We start from the raw sequence: 24,063 nt of genomic DNA on the forward strand, positions 1-24,063 counted from the left end.
GGCGACACAGGAAGAAGTTCCAGGGTCTTCCAGAGCTCCTTTCAGTCTATCTTCACAGAAAGTCACGAGAAGTGTAAGCCATTTAGAAAGTCTACATGTGGACCACACCTTAAAATGTAAGTTGGAGTTACAGAGAAAGGACAGCCTGAGCAGAGCCAGGGAAATGAACAGGAAGGACAAAGGACTTGGAGGTACCTGCCCTGACAAGGCTGAGTTACAGCACTGCAATGCTTTAGTTTCCCTTTCAGAAGGGTTTCAAACTGACTAGGTCTGTCAGCTACTCTGGAGCCTTTGTGGAAAGCCAGTCTGAACTGGGATTAAAAAAAAAGGAAGCAGGAATACACACATACCTTCAGTGCAGTTAGTAATGGGCCAGAGGATTGTCGCCCAGTCACAGTTCATTCCAGTGCACTGAAAGCCACAAGGAGCAGTGCTGCATTAGTCAGTTCCTCTCCTCCAGCCCTTCCCGTCCCATTCCTCACCCTGCTTGCACAAGCAGCAACGCGAGCACTCTAAGACTGAACTGGGAACCAGTCCAGGAAGGTGCTGCTCCCCAGGCTGGTTCACTGCCTGGCACTGCAAGCCTTTGTCCCAGCTCAAAAGAGGGGACAAAGGGAGCAACAATTAATTTTGTCTGGCACTCTCTCCAGAAAGCACTCCATAGATGGAGTAAAACTGTATGGTTTAATACCAGTGCTAAAAAAAAGTCAGCACCTGGCCAAGTTGCCACATCAGCCTCATGTTTCTCCCTCCAGCACTGAAGCTGGAACATCCCAAGACAAGCTGCATTTAGAAAGGCATTCCCTCCACAATTAGGCCACCAGAAGTTTTCAGTGTCAGTGTTTATGTCCACAGCTATTTGCATTAAATGCTACATAATCCACACCAAGCCACCCTCTTGTACAAGAGCTCTATTCTTTCAGTTATTTCCTCATTTACTAATTGGCACTTCACCCAGCACACCATCCGGCCCTCACATCCCAGTATCTTCATTCATTAGTGTTGCCTTGTAATCAGTAGATGTGGAGGAAAGCAGTGAGAGCGAAGCTCGTTTCTACCTCTGGACAGAGTTTCTGTTCCTTTATTGGAAGCTCTTTTTGGCTAAGACTGCAAGAGTGGACAAAACAAGCCATCAGGAAAAAGGTTTTGGTAACAAAGCACTCCTTCCCCTCTGAAGTGAGTTAACAATGAATCACTGTGGTTTAATGCTAGCAGCAGCAGCTGTGTTAGAAGAAACCCATGCTGAAGTTCTCCACCATCACCTACCAGAGCTCCCCATCTGTCTCCTTCCTAGGTGACAGCTGGGAAGAACAAAGATGCTTCTTACAGCTGCATCTTGTGCTATCCGCCCCCAGTCCAGAGCCAGAGCCTCCCGTTTTAGCTATCCTCAGCCTGGGCAGATTTTTAGGAAGCCTCTCTAAGTACATTGTGTTTGTAGGAATGAAGGGAGCAACGTGATTGCTATCTTGCTTGGGCTTGTCAGTCAGGCTGAGGAGTAAAGCCATGGTCTGGAGCAGCACTGATGGAAGTTGCCTAGTACTCACCAAGCGTAATACCTGCACGAGGACAGGAGCTGAGCTCTTGCTGTATCAGCATCACAGCCCTAGGTATCCCAGTCCTCAAAAGCAGCATTTTCTCAAGTAGGTAACTTCAAAACACCAGATTCACAGCAGTTGTTAGCATATCAGCCCCTGCTCCTAAAAGCAACACCCCTCATTCTGTCTGCAGCCACCCAGAATCCAGCAGGATCTCTTTTTCCTCAGGAAAACCATTTGCAGTTCAAGCTATTTTAATGAGGGCTGCCCAGCTACAGCCTCCTCCTTCCTCTTTTCATTTAAAGATGTCACAAGCACTGCTAACAGTAAAGCAAAAATCCCCGCAGCAGAGCAGCTGCCAAGCACTAGATTACTCAGCCTGCTGCCCTCAAATAGGTTTATTTTGTCTGAAGCTTCAGTACACAAATCTACATCAAATACATCGATGCCAAAGGGGAAGTTGTGCAAGTGTCTGGTGCTGAGGAGCAGCACTACCGAACGAGCTGAAATCTGGGCCACGCGCTAGGAACAAAGCCCTAAGTCCATGACAAGAGTGGATCCCTGCTCCCTTTGAGCAAGGAATTAAATTCCCATGGCACCACAAACAGAAGGTTGTCCTCTGTGAAATTATGGGGACAGAGCAGGACATCCAGGAGCAGCGAAGCCTCACCAGGAGCTGCTGGAGCTGCAGTCACATTCCATCCCTGCATCACTGCAGCACAGCACCTCCTCACTTGCTTCTCTTCCCCTTGGATGGGCAGCGATGCTGCTACCAGCCTACCAGGGAACCAGCAGGGGAAAGTGCCCTGAGTGAGAGCAGGGCACACCTACTGCATCACAGGGATGGAATTAGGGCAAGAGGTGAAGGCACGCAGGAGCACAGAGGATGCCCCAAGCTGCCCACACTACAGACAAGACTCCAAGGCTCAGCACACAACACCCAGCAGGACAGCACTCCGCTCCTCCTCGCCAAAGCCTGCTTTCTCCCTGACTTTGAAGGCAGTTCGCTTTTCTTTCTCTTCCAGTTTCAGTTTCTTTGCATTACCATCCTCGCCACCACAGCTGGCATCCTCTTCTTCACATTCAGCAGCCTACTTCCAAGCTCATCCCTGTTGTCCTCCCTTGTACAGGCTGCATTCAGCCTGTACTGGGCTTTCTGACTGAGGATTTCACAAGTTTACTGAAATTTTCTAACCCTATCAGACACCATAACAATGAAAAAGCAAGAATGAAGTTGTGGAACTCTGCGACTAACTCACACAGCGAAGGATCTCTGCACAGCACCGCCTGCATCCTTCTACGAGTGACCAACGCTACAGCACGACCCCATCCACAGAGCTTCAAGTAGAAAGAAGGCAGAGGATGCAGTGCAACAACCAGCAGCCTGCCTCAGCACACGGAGCAGCTCCTCTCCCATCCTTTCTCTCACCAGCAGGTCCCAGGCTGAAGCTAGCCATGCTCCTCTGACCTGTAACATTCACAAGGTCACAGTCAAACCAAGTCACCAGCCAAGAAGCCCTGCAGTTTAGCAGCAGTCATTTCTCATCTTGGCTTGTTAAACATCACATAACAAAGCTGTTAAGCCCTTGAGCAGGATTGCCTGGGAGAAGAAATGCCTTCCAAAGGCACACCTGACATTAACCTCTGCTGTATCCTGCAATTCAGATCTGTTGTCCTCTGGATTCAAGGGATGTGAGCATTTTCTACAATACTGAGCAGAAAGCATCTCCCTAAAGATCTGTTTTGTCTCTCCTACCGTATTTTTCCAGAATCCCAGAGGTGACAAAACAGCTGGCAAGAGCTGGCTGCATCATTTGGCCCACAGCACTGCAGTGAGCTTCTGAAGGAGTCTGAGACACAGCACTGGACCAAGAACCAACGCTCACAGTGACAATGCAAGCCCTATATGACAACTATAGAAATCCTCCTGATCCTGTGGATGGACTCAGAAGAAAAAGCAAGCTTGTTTGGCTCTTTTGAGAGCCTAGAACCACTGGTATCCTTCCAAGGACAGCCTGCTCCGAAGGAAACAACACTACTGTCAAGCAAAAATGGCTCACCACTTCTATCTGTGCAGCAACACCAGTAGTTAGGAATTGAAATCAGCAAGTTTTGATTTGTAGCTTACTTGTGACATTAAGAGGAGGCTGGAAGAAAGTTTCTTACACACATTTTAAATCAGAGTTTAGAAGTGGTAGCGGTGATGCTGAGATTTGAAAAAAAAAAAAAGTAACTCATTTGCATCTTGGTGTGATTTATAGAACAGAAATGTATGGTAAGAGGTTGTCAGAGCAGCTTCCCCAGGAAATAAACAATCAAAACCCCCAGGTTACAGCCTGGCTGTACGTATAAGCCTTGCCTATCAACTAAATAAACAGCTTACCCACCTCCCAAAGTTAACTTTCTTCCAATGGTATCACCCAGCGAGAGGCCTCCACAAGCTGATTTCAGGACCTGAGGAGGTCTCCAGTCCCATCTCCTCCTCTGAGCAGGATCAGAGCTTGATCCAGCTTACTGTGGTCAGCCTTCAAAACCAGAGACTGCCCAGCCTCTAGGCAACCCGCTCCAATGCCTGACTCTCTTCATGAGGAGAAAACTCTTCCTTACACTTCGAGCTATGCATCTTCTTCCCTCGTCAAGTCTTTCCAGTTCAATCAGCCAGTTTCAGGCTGAACTTTGTGTTAATCCCCTGGCCAAATAAATCCTGAACAAGTACACGTAGTACAGCCTTTAATTGACAGTGAATCACTAAGCAATTGAAGCACAGGTTTAAAGAGTTCACAGGTCTTTGTCTTACCTTGCCACATGGAGGAAAAAACCTCAGCCTTCTACGATATTTACCCAGATTCCTTCACCCTGGGCACGTTGAGTGTTGAAAAAGAAGAATGAAGGTACATCATGATGTATAAAGACCCTGGAGATCTTTCAGAGCTTACTCAAGCTATAAATTCAGGTCTTTCCTGTCCTGAGGTGTGTGGAGACTGAGGGTGTCACTGCTGGAGATGAAAACCTCACGAGGAGACAGTTGAGTCACTGAGGAAGTGATTTTTTTTTTTTCATAGACTGTTTAGAAAACAGTTCTGTTCGCTTAACAAAAGGATGTTTTCAAGAGTCAACACCCCTGCATGTGCATCCAAAGCGAGAGTTCATACAGCTATCACAGGTTCTTTAAATCAAGTTGAGGCTTCCTAACCCCAAAGCCCATCAAATTCTTTAACACCATCAGCATTTGCCTATCTGCAAAGAAAAGCTTTTTTGGTCCAGGCAGACAAAATGCATAATCACTTCCAAAAAACGAATTTTGCAATTCATCTCCAAAAATGCCTGGCTTCTACCTTTTTCTAGCAGGTATTTTCCCCTGCCTCTACTCTAAAATTTGCTCTTGAAACCATAACCCGTGTATTAGATGTGCCTCTGCTGCATCAGATAGCTTTTAGAACATGGTAAATGACATCAGAAACATCTTTTCTTGTGTCCTGACTGCTAGCCAAGCCATCCAGGCTTAAATTTAGGAGTTCTCCATTTCCCAGAGTCACCAGCTCCATGAACAACGTTGTGGCTCAGCCTCACTCACCAGCAGCCCTCCCTGCACGGGGCCAACGTGCCCCTTGAAAACAATGCTCCCCATGCACAGGGCTCAGCCACACCGCCCTGTAGGAAGTACTCCACCTTACAGGAACAGAGCTCATCTTTTTAAGTGGAAAAGATGAAAGCCCGAAGCTGGATGTTCACACAAACCTCACGCTCAATGCAAGGCTTTGAAGGCAGGAAGGCTGGGGAGGGCAGGGTGGACTGGGAAGAAGGCTGTCTGGCTACAGGCTATGGGTTGCTTCCCTGCCACAAGAAGGGTCTGCAGACGTGTTCTCCTCTGCTCCTTCCCCCTGCTGTGCTCTACCTTTAGCTGTGGCTGGCACTCTTGTGATGGCATCAGCCACGCACTGCAGCTTGTTGTAAAGAGCTGGAAGAAAAACCATCTGCAGGAACACTGCATCCCATCAGCATCTGCCTCTTCTCCAGGCACAGCCTCATCCCAAGGAGCTCAGCTTCACCTGCACCCCCCTCCCAGACAGAATAATCCCAGGCAAGGAGGGATCCACACGCTGAGCAAACAGGGCTCAAACATCTCCCAGATCCGTTTCAAAGGAATGCAGAATTACCTTCAAAATACAAACAGTTTTATTAAAGTTCACTAGGTACTCTGCTTTGAAATACATTTTTCTCGCCCTGCATCAAAGGGCTGTTAATTTCAGTCTTGTAGCAAGAAAGGCAAAAGAAATGAAAGCAGCATCTGCTTGGAAGAGATGAATGCAAGATAAAAGGTGTCTGTGACAGAAAACTGGCAGCAGGCTTATGTTTTCTGTTCAAGTTTGATCTGGGAATAACAACAAGCCTTAAAACATAATAAAAGCTATGGAAAAACCCTTCCCAAATCCAACAGCATAGCCGGAAGATGCAATTTTTCTTCTCCAACTGCTGCAACAGCCAGCTGATGCAAAGAGCCCAGACAAACCCAAACTTGCTGCCCCGTGTAATCAGGCACCTTGGCTTGCTCAAGTCCACAACATCCCCGTCACAGCCTTCAATTCCCTCTTCCCCTCCAAGCCTCCAGAGGGAAAGCAGTTTCCTAGGGATCTCCCTCAGCAGAAAGGAAGCAGAGTCACACCATGGCAGAACGCCTCCCGAATGTTTTGGCATAAATGGCTTGCGAGCCAGCCAGTAAAGAAAGGAAAAAAGCCTTGGCATTTCTTGTCTGCCTAGAACGGTCTGTTCCTTGCAGAGAGTCAAGTCAGGATCGTCATGAGTTGGTTATATAATACAAATTTTTAGACATTGTGCTCAAGTCCAGTCCTGTACAGCACCACAGAGGCACGGAGGTTTGTCACAGAAGTGCATCGAGGGCACATCAACTGAGCTCTGCATCTCCACAAGCTTTAATTGGATTTATTGGCACTTGATGCAGCAGGGCAGGGGATGGCAACCTTTTTTCCCTCGTGTTTTTCCATGCTGTAAAGCCATGCTGTGGTGTATGGGCTTCCACTGGAAAGAAACCAGGCAGAGAGCACTTGTGTTCTGCTCACACCATCTGAACAGGGAGAGCAACATTTGAGCATCTCTGCTCTTCTGTCTTCTCCTCAGCACCTCTGAGACAAGTCCCTCCAGATGTCTTACGCAGACTCAGCCTTTCTGAGAGCCACTTTGATCTGCCATCCTGAGGTTTTGGGTGGGAAAGGACTGTTTGCTGCTGTTTAGTAGCAAAAAAACTTCACACATTTAAAGCTTGGTGCAAGCATCAGTAGGGGACGAGACAGCTTTCATGTAAGCTGCTTTACCTTGTTCTCCTGGCCCAGCTATCTGTGAAATGCAGAGCTAACACACGAGCTGCAGAATCTAAGGGCTGTGTGTATGCTTTGGCTACCTACACTGCCTACCATGCGCACACATTCGTTTTACTTCAGCTCAGGATATCTGCAAGGCAAGGATGGATTTTTACCCCTTCCCTGATCAGCTTACAGCTAACCTGGAAACCTTTTACCTAACCTTTAAATTGCTTCAAACTCTCAGGCCAAGAGAAGCCAACACGGTGCACTCCGCCTGACCCAGCTCGCTGCCAGTCTCTAGAAAGATGCGTTCACCTCATTCCCGAAGCAGCTGCCAGGAGCTCTGCAGCTCAAACAGTGGTTATGTGAGCAGAAATTCAAAGAGATAGCCAGATAGATATGCAACAAGCTAGCGCTGAGACATTTGTCAACATTTAGCAAACCACTCCAGCGGCACGCTCAGGAAGACAACTGTATGCACAAGCAAAAGCCATCCCACAGCAGCTCTCAAAGTGCTGAACTAAGAGGATATTCCTGGCAGACAGATTACACAAGAGACAGCTCACACTGCCAGCTTTACTGGAACAGACACAGCAACTCCCCACAGCAGAGCACTCTGGGATGATGCCTCGCTAGATTTCTGCCTTGTCATTAGCCAAAAAAAATTTAATGACACGGTTGGACTCTGTGTTTAAATATAATTGACCTGGGACATACCATAATTAGGAAGAGAGACACCGCACATCTGAATGAAGGCTGCAGCTGGGCACAGTCTCAACATGATGCAATGTTTTGCTTTCACCATTACCTGAAAGGGTCCTTAGAAATTGCTATGGGTGTTGGAGATAAGCAGGGTTACCAAAAGCTTCATCTGGCGTTTTACATCACTCCGCATTGCGAAAGGCCTCACGTAACACAGCAACTTTCGAAAGCTCCCCTAGCCTGGCTGCCTGAAGCTGTGTCCCTGTGTGACTGGAACTAGGCAGATCTGATCTGGAAGCAGAGAACCAAAGTGAAACAGAATAAAGCACATTGCGAAAGCAGAGAACTAAAGTGAAATGGAATAAAGCACATGGTGCAAACGGTGGCTGCAGATACACACGTGCTGCCTTCAGAGGACATCTGCACAGTAGGGAGGCCAGATATCCAAGAACAACTTTTCCTGGAAGTAAGTCATGGTAATAAAGAACAAATTGCTCTTTTTTTTTTTTTTGGTGAAAAAGCACAACTAGCAACACGTAGCTACAACACCACACAGTTGCCTCTCTTCTGGTTAGTGCCCACAGTATCTGGCAGTGGAATTTGTCCCTTAATTTGTCTGACTGGGCCACCCTCTGAAACGCATTCCTAAACAGTTCAACTCTCTCATGCTCTGTAAATCAAGTCATATCTTCAATAGCTTCCTCATCACCCCCGTGCTGACATCAAGCTGCACCTTGATCATTTACTTCAGAGCAGTGAAGCAAATCTGTGTGAGTAGGTCCAACGCTGCTGCCTTACGCCATGGTAGCACCTCTGTGTGGTAAGAGCAGGCACGAACTAACAGTCCACACCAGTTGCTTCACCACAAGCAACTGGAACAACTGGTTGAGCACTCCCGCTCTGAACCATGCAGAGGATATATTACTAGAGACAGATGCATTGTCTGAAGAGAGATTTGGACAGGCTTTTTGATTATGAACAGCTTTAAATGTCATCCTTTCAGATAATACCTGAAAGCAGATGGAGTTTTTACTCTGGGCCATTTTAGTTTCATCATCCAGACTCACAAGATGAAGCCCTGTATGGAGCAGTCCAACTTCAGCCCCACCACAAGAACAGATGTCCTAAGTCATCCTCCTCCAAAAAAGCCTCCTAGCTCAGCATCATCAACAGTTACATCAAACATGACGCTGGCACACGTAAAGGCTGCAATTAGCAGCCATGACAACCCTTACAATATCAGTTTCACAAAAGATATCGTGAACTTTCTTTATGTAAAGGGAATGTAATCTCCTCCTTCAGGTAGGAAGCAGCTACCCTGTTTTCATGGCCAAGCAACAACCCTGAGAAGATCCCGCCCACTGCTGAGCTTAATTCCAGACATTAAAACCTCACTCTTCCTGTAATTTTGGTTCAAACATAAAGGTTTTTTTTTAAAGGTATTCTGCCCTCTGCAAAGGGAAGGGCAGAATTTGGGGAAGAAGGGGAAGTTTTCCATAAAGTCCATCTCAGAAGCACAGACTGGACTTGCTCATTCCACAGGGAGTACACGTGGCAATGAAATCCAGCAAGTCTTGCAAAGCTGACTGATGGACACGTTAGAGGTTTTGTTCAGCTACCTGCTAAGACAATCTACTGCTAAGAAGGTTCCTTAAACATCATGTACTAGTAGGTCAGTTCTGTAACCTTCGTGCTTCATCCTAACCTAAAGGAAAGACCTTCACAATCCCCAGGGAAGAACAGAGGTGGCCACTCTTCAGCATCCGATGTCTGTTCAGGGGTGATGCTAAGACAGGATTTATCCCTTCTGTTTCCAGCTTCTGAGCACCCTGACCCCACCACAGAAGCCTGAGTAAGCAGAGTCTGAAGATCACACGTGTTCACCATCTCTTCCTTCCCTCCCTAGGGCTTCTCAGCAGACTAAACTGTGGATTTCCTCTCAAAAACAGAGATTCCAGTACCTGTAATTAAGCTAGCTTTCTGCTCGGACTATTCCAGACGTGGCTGTCTGAGTCCTTCCCATTAAGGTTAACCATTCAAAAAAAAAGCCTCTGCAGTGCCAGAGATAGCAAAGAGCACAAGAGCTGGTGATGGGGCAGGTTGATTAGATGTAAGCACGCCTGAGTTGTCTTATCTGGGCATGAAACAGCTGCCAGAACTTTTGGAGTTCAAAGGCAACACAAAAGCCTGTACAGCCGACCTATCCTCCCAACATACCGAAGTCATCATAGGTCCTCATAAATCAGCCTGCCTTCTAAATAAGTGTTTAATATAAACATTTGTACAGTCACTTAATTCCTGGTGAACCAAACTATTTGATGTGGGCCACAGAAAGCTCCCATGACATCAATGGAAAGTTTCCAATTAGGAAACCGAGTTTGAAGCACATTAAAAGAGCTTAAGAAGTATAGAGAGAGAGGAAGAAACCTTACAGGAACAATCAAGAGATCTGTTCTCAAGACACAGCATACCTAAGAACAAGCAGGAAGAGAGGCTGCCTTGCATTTTTGGAGTTTAGCAACTAAGAATTCTAGAAACAAATGGTTGTGTTAGCTGCTAGATCCCTTCAACATCTGAGCTTGTCTTTTGGCAGAGGCAGACCAGATTTAGCAAGTGTGTTCACCTGTTTTTCAGCTGCCACCGAGGTCCTTGCTTCTTTTAAGGAGCCTGGATGGCTCCTACAGCTTTGCTTAGATTTGCTATGCACAAGCACCAATTTAAGAGTAATAAGGTGGCCACTGCCACCCACTGTTCAGCGCACCACAGCCACCCAAACATGGAATAAATGCATGCTCTCTAGGACATCCAATGCTTAGAAATTCAACTACAGCCACCACACCCAGCGTTTTGCCTTTACAAGCCTCCCACCAGACCAAGCTCACCTTGCAGCTTCATTCCTACAGTCATTTGTTACCCTCACCACCACTTCCTATGCTCAGCGAGAAGATGAGCTGAATTCACCTTCCAGCCATCCCCCGCAGAGAATCCCACTGCTTTGGTGACACCGTCCTACAGCTCGAAAGAGCTGGCTACAGAAGCCCCAGCTAAATGCATGCAGGCATGTACTAATTAGCCTGCCCAGCTGCTCTGTCAGACTCACAGACAAAAAGGGAAACACTCAGCCACCTGCAAAGCCACCTCCTTCGCCACTGCCACCTGCTGGGCCACTTGCTTTGTCCCCTCGGTGACAATGACAACTTCCACTCGACACCCATTCAGCAGCACAGCCATGGGTCAGACAGGATCTCCATTTTGCTTTGTGGGTGGCTGAGGTATGCTAAAATGAGAGGAAAAGGGTATGGAAAGCTCCGTTAGCATAAAAGCTGTCTCAGTAAAGCCACTGGTGGGCCTCCTGCTGTGCTGTTTGACACCTTGGAACAAGGATCGCCATGAGGCCAAGAGCTCTTTCGAGAGCAATCCAGACCAGGGACTGGCTTTTTTTTTTTTTGTGAAGGTCTGAAGAGAACCTAATGCTGGTAACATGTAAGTGCATTGCTCCAGACATGTACTAAGGTACTGAACTACCCTTCCTGCTCACCTTAATGACTGTTAGATTGACAGCAACTCTCCTACCTCAACCACACCGGGGGGATTTGCCATCTGTCTTAATAGATGGTCTACAGCACTTCCAGTGCCCCCTGAGGTCTTACCTGCATCAGGAAGGCTCTTCCCACTCCCACTTAAAACTAAGAGCCTTTCAACTCCGTTTCTTCCCAGCAATAGCGAAACCATTGCCAGTCATCCTGCTCCCATTTCGCAGAAGTGCTGGAGCACTTATCCCACAAAAACACAGTTCAGCTGAGCTGGAGCCACACGCTCTGCTCTTGCATGTTCCTAAATGCATGCCAGAAGCCACGCCACCCCCAGCACAAAGCCCAAACGTGTTTCTACCTACTAAGTTTAGTCGAGGGGCATTGCACACATCCCACCAGTCAACAAACTCTGTTTACCCCCACTGGTAGCACGCTGCCATATGATAGTGCCCACGGCAGCAAGCTGAGCTGTTCTACCCAGCCAAATGGCTGGGAAGAAAACACTGAATGCTGACAACTGCATCCCTACAGCAAAGGGCAAAGGCTGAAAGTACACCACGAGTCACCACTAAATCAATTCCTAAAGAGCAGAAAGCCCTTCTAGAAAGCACCAAGTGAGTACACAAGTACACCTAGCAGCAAAATTCTCTTTGGAGACCAACAAGCTCCCAAACCCTGCAGATTCACTGGAAATCCTCCCAGGTAAACATCTGGGCCTCTCTGCCACCCAGGAGAGGCACAGCACCCTTGGCAAGCCTCCCCCCATGGAGCAGCGCTGCCCTGGCTGTGAAGCAAGCACGAAGGGAGTTGCACAACCCCAGCCTGCCTGGGGATGTGGGTTACAGCCCCTTCCAGGTTCACTCCAGTCAGGTGTCCCCTCCCATTTAACGTGTTGACACAGAGCTGTGCCTCTTGCAGATCCAGTTCAGGGTCCACAAGCTGGGCAGCAGCCTGATCACTCAGCTATCGAGCCTGGAGTTTTGATGTGATTCATGCCAGAAGTGCAGATCCAGGCCCGTGTGGGCACATGCGACCTGCCCCTCCACAAGTCTCAGTGCAAGGCAACACCTTCCATCTCCTGATCCCCAGGGGACCAGAAGCACATGAGGAACCCCAGTACCTCAATAAGACAGGAGAGATTCAGCTGTGGAAATATGCAGAATCAGCCTTCCAGGGGAGCTCCGTTCCTCCGATGTCTGCTTCTTGCAAACAGGTCAGAAAGTTTAACTACTCAGCAGCACACTGCTCCTCCAGCGCATCTGGAAGCTGATAAACCGAGGGCAGCGTCTCCAAATTCCAGGATGATTCTCAGCCGCAAAAGCAAGCTCACATTAATAACCATAAGATACAAACTTTGCCCCTTTTCTCTTCCCAAACACCAACATACAGCAAGTCAGGCCCACAGCCCGGACAACTGGTAGCACATCACTTTGCTCTGCCTCCGCTCCCCTGGCTTTTCACCACTACCCACGCTCACAGCCACTACCCATCAGATTAGCAGCCCCCTTTTTAACTCGTACAAATGCAAGCAGCAGCTGAACGCTGGCAAGACAGCGTGCCACATACCTAACCTTACAGCAATATCCTGCTGGAATCAGTGCCATGTGTGCAGCCCTTCTGCCCTTTTCCTCCTCGGCTGCAAGCTAAGCTGTGCTAGCAAGATCTAAGAGATGCATGTGCCTGAATCAATCCCAGAGCCAAGTCTGAGGCTGAAACCACTTAGAAATGTCTGTCTGAGCCTTGTTGCAAGAGGGACACGGCACTCCAAGAAAGCTGCTATGTAGTAGGGAGGAAAGCAAGGCGCTGGCTCACAGAAAAGAAACATTCATTAGGTTGATTCACTCCCACCCCCCAGCTCCATCTTGTTCCAGCTGGAAGTGCACAACACGCCGCATGGAAAACCCCAGCCCGTTAGCAGTGAGGCTGTGTGGGACACAAGGAGAGGAAGCCAAGCCCTCAAGTCATGACCATGGAGCTGTGACAGCAAGGGTAGGAACAGCACACATCAACCTGCAGCAGCTCCTGCCATCACGTAACCCCAGAACACACAGCTCTACTCCCTGCCCATAAAAGCAAGCCTTACATTGACAAACCAGGTGCTTTCTGGATTCATACGGACCCCAAATCTCTTTTCAGCTGAAATAGCAACAGGTTTCTTCTAGGAAGTGTCGAGCAGCTACAGAATTAGTGCATCGGTGCTAACTGTCAAAGTTCAGCTGATGTTGTAGGGAATTATTGACGTGGGCCCCACCTGAAACTTCAGGTCCCGAACCCAGCAGCGCCCCAGGATTGGAACAGGACAAAGCAATCCCTCCCTTGCCACCTAGGTTCGATAAGATGAGCTGTTTAGTCTTTAAATAGCCATGGAAAATTGGCCAAAGACAGCCCCAGGCAGAACTGCTGACAGCACAGCACCAGCCCCTCCATACCACATACCCAGTGTCCAGATTCCTCCATAGCATGGACCAAGACTGGAAGCATTTTAAGGGTTATTATTACCTTCACAAAGAAGTTTTGCTTCTTTCCCTGCAGCACAGCTCCCCAGGCTACATCCCTACCGACCTGGGGCTCCTGAAGCACAACATGACAATGAATTAGGGTGTCTAGGAAAGAACTGCACTTGGGCAAACTCCAGAACATCCTTCAAGCCTCAGGACACCATAGCTGGAATCCAGGCATTTTTCACATCTCTGCTTAATGTAGAGTTTAACTTCCAACAGGCCATTCAAACCAGAAGTTCTCCACGGCGAAGTTGCCAAAAGCTTAAACTAAGGATTTCTAAACATCTGAGACCGATGCAGCCTTCTCATGTAGAGAACAGCTTGGCCTTAGCCCTTGCTTGCTTTTCTTGGCTGTTTACCATCAGTGGCTCACGTTCTTTAGAACTAGAGTTGTTTCTGTAGTTTTTGTGCAACCGAGTGCCTTTGTACATTTATGGTGTCAAGGCCCCATCCGGGATCTCCTCGGGACAGATTCCTGACATGATAACATACCAGCTATCCAAAGAAAGCAGTTTGAAACGAACATCTACACAGCTGCTCCAACTTACAAGCTTCATCAAATTCCCCTCCCAGGCTAAAAGAAAAAGCCCATGTTTGGTAACCCCACATTCAGACATTACCACCTTCCGCCCCAAAACTCTCATGTCAGTTGTTGCTCTCACTTTGAAATCAGGCAGATGTTTGTGTGTTTTCCTTTCCGTAAGGGTAAAAAGCTTTCAGCTCCCAGGGGAAGTTTTGCAGGTTAAAAGCTTTACTGCTATCCAGTAGCAGCGCTGCTCCGGTTCGAAGTCTGTCTTCACATTTTCTAGCAGAGAAAAACCAGCAGAGCCAGAAGTAGACAAGCATTAGTGAAAGAGACTCCAGGGTTAAGAAGAAGTAAGGCAAGGACAGGTGACTGTTCTAGTAAGGTCAGATGTTCATCCAAAAATCTTCCTTAAAGCTGAAGTTCAGCCCTGCTTAAACACAGGGCAGAAAAACAGAAGAGAAATAAGGCTCCATCATCAGGGGATGAACAGGAAGCCTGCGGCATGTTGAGCACCCTGCTCCCAGCCGGGGCACTTCTACCTGTGGGTAGGGAGGACATTTCCCATCCCAGCATCGTAATTCCACCCAATGCCAACTGCTTGTGTAAGCCACGGGGTAGAGACCATGAAACAAAACCTGGGATTAGCATCCATCCCTGCCAAAGGTAAGCATATAAGACAAATGTTACTTTTTCTGCCTTTCTAGAAGAACCCTCGAGCAAAACATTCAGTGACTGAAGCGAGGCCACACATCAAGCCAGATGTATAGAAGGGATTAGCCCACAGCTGTCCCTGGCTCGCAGCCCTGTGCTCATCCCTCTAAACCACACTCCCCGGGGCACACGTAACCCTGACAGAGCGCTACGAGCACCAGCTGGGAAGCTCTGGATCCCAGGCATGGCAGCACGCAACCGAGGGCTGTCCCCAGCAGTCATGGAGCAGCACCCAGAGCCAGCTCACCAGCCTGTAGCTGCAACTGCTGGTGCCAGTGGTCCGTGCCCAGAGCACAAAGAATTAAAAGAAACCACTCTTTTCTCCATACTCTGCCCAAAGAAGGGGTATCTGCAAAGGCTGCCTGCACTAGGACGGTTTTACTCAGTTGTAGATCAAGAGCAGGACGTTATCCAGCTCGGCTGATGTCCTGCAGGATCCTTGTTCACCCTCCAAGTGGGGTGGACACCACAGCAGCATCCAGCTCACACCACATTTATCTTATCAGGGAGAGGCTGCCTGCATTTCCACCCCTGAAATGCTACACGAAGAGTTGAGGCAGCTTGTGGCACCCACAGCTGCCAAAGAAAGTAGCTCCCATACTCGATTAACACCCAGAATTAAAATTTAAACCACGGTCCCAGTACAAAAACATGCCTCAGCCACATGCTGTTTCCAGACGGGCAGCTCCAGAGCACCAGTCACTCCTGAGCCTCTCCGGGATCAAAGCTCTGCCTGCAACAGATGGCTTTGGTTGACATGACGAAGCCTTCATATTTTAAGAAGGAAAAGTGGCATCCAGCTGGACTGACTGCAAGGGAGGGAAGTCAGGCCTTGCCTGTAAGGCACACAGGAACTCGTTGGCACATCAGCACTCAGTCAGTTATTCCAGTCACTGACCAGCAGCAAGGTGTCACTGCCACCAAGAACATCAATGCCTTTAACTGAGCCAGGAAAGAATTGCTAAGCAAACACCTAACCAACACATGCATCAGTGTTTACTACAGCACTGCAAGTTTGTCAGGAAAGACAGCTTGGACAGAACAAGGTCAGTGAAACAGCAAGGCTGACAGACACCCACCTGCGTGCTCTCAAACATCTTCCCCGTGACACTTACGTGAAGCTGTTTCTGCAGGGACACAGCAGAAGCTCAGTGCTGCAGCCTGTCCTTTGGTGGGAGGGTAGGACCAGAGCAGGGAGCAGTGCTCTTGACCTCCCAGCTATGAGAAGAAGAAAAGCAGCAGCAGACATACAACATGTAGCCTTCAGACAGCCTGGCTTACACTCCTCCCAGGTGCAAAGCCATGTGTATATAACAGGGCTACATCTCCATCACACAGCACTGCGAGCATCCCTGAGCTTCCCCTCGCTCTGCTGGACTGGAAGGGTTTTTGCTGGGTGGCTGACCCCGTTTCCAGAACCCACACTCCTTACAGGCACAGGCCTGCAGGCAAGAGCAGACCCCAGAGCATGGAGGGGATTTTTCCTAGCAGTTAGACAAGTGGCTGCAGAAAGGAAATATTAGACTTTAAGATGTTAGATCAACTCTGAACTAGCTCAAAAGCTGTATCACTAACTGTCTTTTCACAGCTGAGGTACTTTATCCACTTCAAATACTGTTTTGTGAAGCTCAGAAACTGTGGATGTGGATGGCTCATACCCATATCCCCAGACCAGCAAAAAGGGAAGATTTATACTTACAGGGAAGTAAGCAAGAACCCTTAGCTGGCTTTATCTCAGCTTTTTTTTTTTTTTTTAAGCTATTCCCATTCCTCAATCTCACCCAAAACACAGCACTTGTGTATCAAGAGGTCAAATAAATCAACAGCACGCTGAGCAGACAGCACAAACCCATCCCAGCCAGGCACTTCTCACACTTCCCTACGCAAAGTCTGGCAGTTGCCAAAGTGGAAGTCAGAAGAGCTCTGAAACTATCAGCTGCAGCCTGGGCAAAGCAGCCAGCATCTCCCCTGCCTCTGGACACGATGTGTGCAAGTTTTAGTTCTGCAAGAAGATCTGCAAGCCATTAGGACCTCATGTTTGAGCATCCACATGAACAAGGACTACGTTCAGTGGGTGACTGAAGAGGAGCAGACTCCGCTTGGTTTAGGGTTGATCCACACCCCCTTTGATCCCCTAATCTAAGAAAAAGGCGTGCCTAGGCAGACACGCACAGCTGTCAATACCCTGAACAGCTTGAGTCAGAGGTAATTTCAGATGTCTCAATATTTATGCTTGTTTTTAAAGCTTTTTCTTGGATGCTGCAGCAATACCAGGCAGTTCTGTTGCCTCCCAAATGTTACAACACTTTTTCCCCTGAGCCACAATAAACAGTCCGCAGCACTAGACAGGTATGTGCATTTACTAAACAGAAAGTCAATAGCTCCCAGCCTGGGAGTGCCGGGAACAAATCAACAAGCTCAACTGCTAAAAGCCACCCTTTACCCATAAGCCAGAAACAGGTGTTCTTTTTTGGCCCAAAACAGCACTACAACAGACTGGAGCTCTAAAGATCACTGCTGCACCTCTCATCTGGACCTGACAGGGGTTTGCTCTGTTTTTAAAAAAAGCAAGCCCCAAAGCTTTTTTTTTTTCCTGTTCTGTTTTGAGCTTTAATGCAGTATTCTGAAGTTTTACAGCTCACTAATTCCCCTCACAAGAGCATCCCTTGGGAGGGAAATTCACAAGAGCCAATTTCCTTCAGTCTCCTACCATACTCAGCTGCCCAACAAGACTGCTGGATGACCCTGCTTCACCCATAAACATGATCGGGGGAAGAAAGATTCCTGATTAACCCAACAGGCCGACTTACTGTAGCTCAGGAGCTCCCAAACCTAATAGGGTCAAGTGGTGCAGAGCTGCTAGTGAATCCATGAACAACCACTTTCCCTTTTTCCTTTAAAAAAAAAAAAAAAAAAAAAAAAGTGGCACTGCTTTAGCAGTCCATGAAGAAAGCCTGTTAGCTGTGGTCTCCCCAGCCTGCACCCGTGAGCTTGGAAACCAGAACTTTGAAGCTAGGCTTTCCTCAGACTTGCAGTTTACCAAGTGTTTGGCCATCTCCTGTAACACATACCCCATCTCTGCCAAGGACAACTGCGCTCCCCTCCCCTCCACCCCAGCAGTTATTTATTGAAACAGAGGCAGCTGCAGCAATTACTCACATGGAAGAGTAACTCAAGGGAAGGTCTTCGTTGCTCAGAACTGTGTAGTAACTGGAAGTGAGTCAACACCTTGACATCAACCCAATCGATGGTGACCACCAGCAAAGCGGTCCAGCGACCACAGGTTGGTAACCCTGGTTCTCAGACACTTACTCACTTTTATTCTGCAGGCATTACGCAGCTTTGCCTGGAAGCAGCTGATGTCTAACTCCTATCTTGTGCTAGCAGATCAGTTTGCTAGCTCGTGTCACATGCCTGCAAACGCAGAGGAGCGGGGCAGCAGGTTTCACAGCCAGCCACATACGCCAGCCTTCAGCACGATCAAGGTTCAGGCAACTCATACTAAAACAGACCTCATCGGTATCATCCACGCAGCTCTATAAGCTGTTTTTCTACTGCTATAATGCTACCATCACTCCACTAGTTAACAGAAGCCTCCCTGCATAGGACAGGGAGATAAGCTGTGCTAGGGGAGGATCACTGAACATCCCAGCTGAGGTCATCTCATTGATGCTCCCTGCCAACACAGTCAATCCTCACTCCCCTTGTCAGCACAAGCCCTGACTCCAGACTGAGTCAGTACACGTACACTTCAGCCCGAAACTGTAAATACAACCTCACACTGGTGTATCAGAGCCAGCCAGCCTGTTCTGGCTATCAGGGACCAGCTCCAGTGTATTCAGTGGCACTGGGCACAAAATCTCTGACTGAGACAAACCTCAGCCACAGGGCATGCTCTCTTCCACATCATATGATCTTCAGAAACACTGAAATGTGAAGACTAACCGTCAGCAGTCTGCACTCAAATCATAAAGATTGGCACAGCATGCAGACTGGCTCACTATCTACAGATTCGTAGTTCAGGTGACTTCATGAATTTAATTACCCCTCACAAGAGGGATTTGAGGAGACAAGCAGCCCTTGCAGGCTGCTTTCACTTTGAGGAAAGGAAACGCAGGAGGCCAGGGTGAGACAAGAGAGCAGCAAGCAGAGCACATTTTCCACATCCCAGACCCAGCTGCAGCGATCCGGCTCCACACAGACACAGCACATCTCAGCTAGCCAGTTCCTGGAACACAAAACCACATCTCTAACGTAAGTTTACAAACAAACTTCAGTCCCATTACAGCGCGATCCAGTAACCTCCACGAGCGGCTGCAAAAGCCTGCTGCTGCTGCACTGCAACAACACAATGCCCCCCAGAGGAATACGCTGCTCAAGTTCATCCCTTGTCTTCAGCACAACTAGGAGGGGGGGAGAATAAATTACGGCTTTACGAAACCATCATCACAACGCCCCAGAGCCATGACAGGGCTGGAGGCCAGGCACACTGACGGAGCAGGGAGGAGACGGGCGCACCAGCAGCGGGTTGGCCGGGGAGGGCTCCTCCAGAAGCCAGTGAAGTGCCTCTCAGGGCTGCCACTCGCTTGGTAAACAGTAGCACAGCCCCACCACGCTCCCAGCAGCTTCCCTATCAACTCACCGCAGAAATTGCCTCCCTCCTGGGCTGAGATCGGTACTTTGACCCCATCCAGCTCTCCAGCTGGGGAAGGGTTGCTCCTGGGACAAAAGGGTCATAAACTCTTCCTGCATCGCTATCAGGAAAAGAAAAGCCAATCTATCTCCAAGGCAGCAAACTTCCATCTTTATAATCATTTTGTAAACTTCCTTATCTCGAGCAATGGCTCGCTTCACAGGTTTCTGCTTGGGTATGGCCACAGCCGCTCACCAGCCTGACTGCCTGAATCCATCCTGTAGCAGCAGCAGCAGGCAGCACACTCCTGTTGTTCTTCCAGCAACACCAGGCACTTCAAATAGAGCATTACCCGAGCTCCCATCACATCACCAAGGGGTTTGTGTAGGAAAAAAGCCCGATATCCATCGGGCCCCTGCTCCGGAGACCACCAAAGCAGCCCCGCAAGCACCGAGCGAACAACCCGACCTCCTCACCCAGCTGAGCCTGGCTCAGCACCTCCACCCCCGGCTCAGCAAGCCGGGTTTGAGCCCAGTGTTTGCTTTTTTAAAAAAAAAAAATATATATATATATATTAATTTATCTTTCGGGAAGCTGGCACCGGCTCCACGCAGCCCGCGCTGACCGAGGAGCAGCGCCCCGCTGCGAGGGATGGGGAAGGGAAGGAAGCAAGGGAGAGGCCTCAGGAGCTCGGTAGCCGCCACCCCAAAGGAAAAAAAAACCACCACAGCCACCGTCCCCCCCTCCGGTTCCTACCGTCCTGGGGCCGCCCCATGGCAGCGGCCGCGCCGGGTCCCGCCGGAGCCTGCTCCCGGGGCCGCGCCGCGCAGCGCCCGTGGCTGGGCGGGCTGCGGGCAGGCTGCAGCCGCGGCTCCTCCCGCCGTCACATGGCACAAATAACGCCCGGAGACCGCCCCGATCCGCCCCGACACCGCCCCGGCCCCCGGGACCGGCCCCCGGGCTCCGTTTGGGGCCCGGCTCCGGTCGGCTGCGAGCCCGTCAGGCGTCCCCCCCGTCCCCTCCTTCCCCGGGCCTGGGCGAGGCGAGGCGGCGGCCCCTCGGCGGGCAGGGAGGGGAGCGGCGGCTCCCTGAGGGGGGCTCGGCCCTCGGTTGAGGCCGAGCTGGGATATTTGCATTGCAAAGGCTCCGATCAACGCGTGTCTGAGTTTTTTTTTTTTTTTTTAACAAGGATCGATTTGTGTACCGGAGTAAAGCGAGGAAGTACAGCCCCGTTGACTCTGTGCCTTGGAGGCTTGGTGCGCAAAGCGGGTTTTGGGGACAAATCTTGAGTCAGCGATGTCCCTCTGAGATGATTCATTTTTGGTATTCCCAGACAAAACGAGGGTGTAGCAACACAGCTTGCAGCACGCACTGGTGCAAATCAGGCGAGGGCTCTGAGGACCACCCAAGAGCTGAAGGAAATGGCATGAATGATTTTAGGGGTGGCACCGTGGCATCCGAGCCCAGACACACCGAGTGCCCCTGCCAGACACCAAAGTTATAGTCTGGGGGATTGGACATGAGCAACGGGCCTTGACCACTTCTCATCATTACTGGTCTTGGGACACACCTGAAAAGGGGAGTGGGGTTCATTTGTGCATCCTCCTTTGTATGTCCCTGCTTCCAGAGGGCTTTGCTTTCATCTTTGCTGTAGCCCCTCTGCAGCACCCAGCCTTAATTCAAGGTTTAACCATAAATGTGTCCTCCTTACCTACCTTCTAATTAGGATACTGAGCCGCTCTTCCCCTTACTGTGCTCCTTCTTAGGGGCTGCAGGAGGTGAGCGGTGAGGAAGGCGATTCCCAGGTGTGCAGAGGTGCTGGATCTCTGGGGAGGCTTCAGGCTTTTTGCCACATCTCGGGGGCCATGCATCGATGCACAACTTGCAACATAAGAGCAGTGCTTACAAGGAAGAGATAGAGTAGCTGCAGATGGGTGGAGATGAAATTGCATGGCCCCAGGGACTGTACGCTACCCACTGCTGGCTTCCTTATTCAGCGAGGTGCTCACAGCAGGGGATTCAGTGACCTGTAATGGGGTCGGAAGGGTGCTGAACCCACCTAGCTGTCAGGAGAAAGAAGCCTGCATCTTCCCTAGGACCTTGCAATGCCAAGGCTGAGGTGTGGTAGCTTGCTAACAACCCCCTCCTCACCCCTTTCTGGCCATGCAGTCAAAAGCACCCCTGCCAATGCAAGGAAATAATCCCGTTGTGCTCCGTGGGGCGATGCATGCAGGGGCAGTAGTTCATGTGTGCATTCGTGTCGTTGCAGGACGGAGGCACTAATTTGTTAAGCATATTTTGAACTCCTTGGGGGATTGTCGCTCTGTGCCAGCTATTGTGGTTCATTAAATAACACATTCACATTGCATTAAATTTATTACTCCAGCTGACCAGAAACACCAGGGAGCTGGTAGATACAGCACAAATAGGTCCTTTCACACTCGGCAAGATAGAAATGGGAGAAGTTTCCTGGTAAATAGATAGGTGTTTCAGTAGCTTTTTCAAAACTGTTTTGCTTTGACCTAGACCTGCTGCCATCTGAGTCAATTTTCCCCAGTAACTTCAGAAGAATTTACCGAGCAATGATCCCGCAAGTGTATTGTGCAAATCTCCCCCTTTTCCTGCAGGTTACTGTCCTGATCTCTGGCAGTTGGACTGTACTCACCGCAGACCCTGTAAATATTTCTTGGAGTGCGCAGAGGAAGGATTTTGGTGCTGAAAACTGGCTCTGGTGCTTTCTGTGGGCACACCTGCAGCTTTCTGTGTGCATCCATCCCTGCCTGTGGAGAGTTTTCCCGGTTATCTCCACTGTTTAGAAGCTTCTCCTGTCTCCTCTGGCTGTGCCAAAGATATTAGAGGAACGTATCACCTAGGCATAAAATGGAGAGCACGACAACCTGGAGCGTTGTCTAGGGAAATTCCAAAGCTCCTCAGAATCAGAGCTCTGTGGGCCAGGTTCTCCCCTACGGTAAATCAATCTACTACACCTACTAAAGTACACCTACTTTGAAGGCTTTGTTTCCTTACTGCCAAGGTGGGAGGCTGCTGTAACGTGAGAACCTGACTGGTGGAAGTGGGGCAAAGGCTAAGGTGGATTCGTCATCTAGGAAGGCAGTTGCTAATTAGCTGGCTGACAGTAACTCTTGATGCCAAGACATGTGGATGGGGGAATTTCCTCTTGTCCCAAGACCTTTCCTGCACATCTGCTGTGCTGCAGGGGATAACAGAGCAAAGGCTGAGGCCAGGGTCTTGATGGGAGCCCAAGATTTTGCTCATGGTGACTCTGAAAGCAGGTTCTCCTTGGCCCGCCTCACCGCAGCTCCCCAGGGCGTATTAAATGGTCAGCACAGCATGAGCACCTTCTGCAGCAGCACAGACATGTCATCGCTGGGTCCAAGAAAGATGTTAATGAGGTCTGAGAACCGTACAGGAAACTCAGCAGGCTGTAGTCTGCCTGTGAATTCAGCTGCTGCGCTGACTCCGCCACAGCACCGAGTGTATCGCTTGCTCGAGGCCCGAATGGTGAAAGCGAGGTACGAAAGGTTAGGCCTCTGCCAAGGCAGCAGGAAAAGCAGAGAGCGAGGAGAAAAACATGAGGTGTGACGTGATTCCTTCAGCCTCCTGTTGGTTCCCCTAACCTTTCCCTGTTCAGGGTGGAGAGAAAGAGGCCTGCAGGAGCTAAAATTTGGGCCAGCTTCTCGTAGCAGCTGAGGTGGGAACAACTATGTTCGGCTAAATCCATACAGGGCTGCTCAGGACAAGAAGGAAGGATCTATGAGCCGTCATACATTTCTTCTGCAGGAAAAGATTGGGATCAGATGAGCTGGAAAAGGCACAATGTGATTTCACTCCACCTCTTCCTCACAGACAGCGGGTTTTGTGTTTGAAATGTCAAAAAAAAAAAAAAAAAAAAAAAAAAAAAAAAGCTAATTATTTTGGGTGTCCAAGAATCTTTCAAAGGGCAAAATATCTGTGTTGCGCGAAAAGCAAGGTCTTCTAAGGCATCTAAGGCTTAGATTATTAAAGCTGCCCATAACACGTAGGCCAGTATCAAACAAACAGGGACAGGCATGGCAGGGCCGGGCCCGTTCTGCTTGGTCCACTGCCTTTCAGTGCCCTCGGACAATTGCTTTTTCCAACTCTGAGATTACAGTATGTCTCTGCACTCCATGTGAAACTTCTTTAAATATCTTCAGAAACAAAATGTGGCGCATTATGCACTCGCTTATCTTGCCAAGAGCACATTACATCCCTCACTAGTAGAGGAGTATTATTGTTTTCGAACGGAGAGGCGACTTGCCCAAGGTCACAGGCAGGGGACCTGTGACAGCCTAAGGAATGGGAGACAGATCTCCTGGGACGTGGGCTGGTTTTGTAATACCCATTAACCCATCCGGGCCTCGGCAGGCAGCCTCTTCCAGACACCAGAGCAAGCCTGAAAAGGAAATATTGCAGCAATTTAGGCCCTTTTCCCGAGAGGAATGTTAAACCAAGGGGAGAAAAGCTAAGCTGCCCTTCCAGGTGAGCCTGCAGCTCCTCTCCCACGAGAAGCAATCATCTTGTCACTTCCAAGGCGGTGAGTGCTGCTTTGCTCAGGATTATCT

The 24,063-nt window shown here is 49.2% G+C and overlaps 1 protein-coding gene across 1 annotated transcript in view; it reads right to left on the minus strand.

Moving 5' to 3' along the window:
- The window catches only part of SPSB1 (splA/ryanodine receptor domain and SOCS box containing 1), a 37,579-nt gene extending 17,274 nt beyond the window's left edge, over positions 1–20,305 (minus strand). Inside the window, exon 1 of the mRNA XM_032201628.1 lies at positions 20,216–20,305. The gene's annotated coding sequence lies outside the window, so the exon portion shown is untranslated. The remainder of the gene's footprint in view (positions 1–20,215) is intronic.
- Positions 20,306–24,063: the final 3,758 nt, after the last annotated feature.

The sequence above is a fragment of the Aythya fuligula genome, chromosome 21 (genome assembly GCF_009819795.1).
Source record: "Aythya fuligula isolate bAytFul2 chromosome 21, bAytFul2.pri, whole genome shotgun sequence".
Classification (NCBI taxonomy): domain Eukaryota; kingdom Metazoa; phylum Chordata; class Aves; order Anseriformes; family Anatidae; genus Aythya; species Aythya fuligula.